Below are 2,407 nucleotides of genomic sequence, written 5' to 3' on the forward strand. Positions count from 1 at the left end.
GGAGGAGGATCAGGAAGTTAAACCTGCTGGGAATTTCCTGGAAATTTTTTATTGTCGAATCTGGGCCTCTCTTGGAACTGAGAAAAGGGAAATCCGGCTTCACAGTGGTCTGGGCGTATGAGAAGTAGGAAACTCCTTTATGTATACTAATTAGTGTGAAGCCAAACTTGGCCCAGCCAGGCTGCCCACCTCTCAAAGCTCAGAGGCTTGAGTAAGGTGATAGTCATGGAAAGACTCAGTGCTGTCATCCCAGGCTAAATGCATCAGAACAGGGTCCCACAATTTCCATATCCCCGGTATGGTGGAAAGAAGAGATTTTTATCTTGGACTGGACCTTCAGAGCATATTGGGCCCACCAAACCCACCCATTGTCTCAGATGATAAGGGTGAAGGTGAAGAGGTCACTGGTCTAGCAGATAGATAATAGCTTCAGTGACAGCTATTCTTGTGCTATTTCACTGCAGTTTTCCTATCGGACACTCACTCCTCGCAGGGTTCTCCATGTCTCCTTCCCTCGTCAGACACTCACTCCTAGCAGGGTTCTCCATGTCTCCCTCTGCTCCAATCTGCCTTTCACATTATTACCAGAAAGCTCTTTCTGACATATTTTGAGTGACATACTAGACACTCAACACATTTATTAAATAAACCTACAACTCTGAGTGCTTCTGCCCAAAAATTCATCCCCTTCCTGTCTTCTTGGCATGAATATTCACCTCCAGCTAGATAAGCTGGAGTCATCCCTGATTCCTAGAGAAAGCACTTAACTTTTAAAACCACATTTTTCCAACTTATTGGTAATAAGTAGATTGTGGCTGACTCTCATAGTTTTTCGTCTTAACCCCAGACATATATGCCCATTTGGAGTTTTCAGCAGTTCCCTACGTGCTTATTAAACATCTGCTAGCACCCAGCATCAATTTAGGCAGTAGGGATGCAGTCTTTTTCAAATGTTTGCCATGTGTTGGGCCCTGGGATCGATACTAGGGACACAGAGATGAGAAGAAACCACCTCTCCCTTCAAGGAGCTCACAATCTAATGGACCACCACAGTGGCCTCAAGGGACACTTCATCACCTTTAATATTTTGGTCAAATAAGAGTGCATGAATCCTAGAACATTTACTGAAGGCTCAGGGACAATATAAGGGAAATAACACTGTTTACTAACCTGGCCTGTAAATGATAACTTTTCACCCCAGTTGTTGGACTATTCCATCTAGGCACCTCTTTAAAAAATTTTAGACCCCCAAGAGAGGGGCCCAGATGTATTGCAAATGTCTCTACTTTTCAGAGGTTCTGAGGCTCCAGTTTTACAGCAAGGTCGTCAGCTATGCCCACTCCCTTCAAAAGATAATGAACTCTAGCCCAGCTGGCATGTCTCAGTTGAGCATCAACCTGTGAACCTGGAATTCATAGTTTGATTCTCAAGACACATGCCCAGTGGAGGGCATGCAGGAGGCAGCCAATCAATGATTCTCATCATTGATGTTTCTCTCTCTCCCTCTCCCTTCCTCTCTGAAATCACAAATATATTTTTAAAAAATCATAATAAATCCAGATTCCTTACCACGACTCCCCTCAGTGATTAGGCATCCACGCACTATTCCGGCTACTTCCCCTCCCTCTAATCTTATGCTCCAGAAGTATGGAAGTCCTTATTTTGACTGTTCTTTTTGCACAGCTCCCCTTACTACATTTAGTTGATGCAGTCTCTACCAACCAGAAACCCTCTGACCCCTTCTACATACCTAACTGTACACAAACTTGGCATCTCCTGGGTGGCTCCTCTAACCATGGACACACACAAGTTCATTACTTAGTGAACTAAGGTGCACTACTATCCTGTATAATAAAAGCCTAATATGCCAAGTGCCTGGTCATCCATTCAACCAATTAAAGCATAATATGCTAATGATATGCTAAGACCACTCAACCACTCACTATGATGTGCACTGGGGTGGGGGAGGGGGGTTAGTCTACTGATTGACCAGTAGCTATGACATGCACTGACCACCAGGGGGCAGACACTGACTGGAGGTTAGCTTGCTGCTGGGGTCCAGCTGATCAGGACTGAACGAGAGGGCCGGACACACCCTGGAGCCCTCCCATGGTGCCTCCCAGGCTGGCCAACCTCCGGCATCCTTCCCCAGACCAGATCATGCACCGGTGGGTTCACTCAGCCTGGCCTGAACCCTTTTGCAATTTGGGACCCCTCCGGATGTCAGAGAGCCCATTTTGGCCAGGCTGAATTGGTGCACCAGGCCTCTATAGTCCACTGAATTTACCTAACTGTATTACACTTCCCTGGGTTGATTCCCAAACATCCATCCCAGAACACTCTAAAGCAGTCGTAGTATTTCCATCCCTTGTTATTGATGGTTCAGTGATGCATAGGCCTAAACTAA

This window comes from Myotis davidii, unplaced genomic scaffold (assembly GCF_000327345.1).
Source record: "Myotis davidii unplaced genomic scaffold, ASM32734v1 scaffold484, whole genome shotgun sequence".
NCBI classification, from domain to species: domain Eukaryota; kingdom Metazoa; phylum Chordata; class Mammalia; order Chiroptera; family Vespertilionidae; genus Myotis; species Myotis davidii.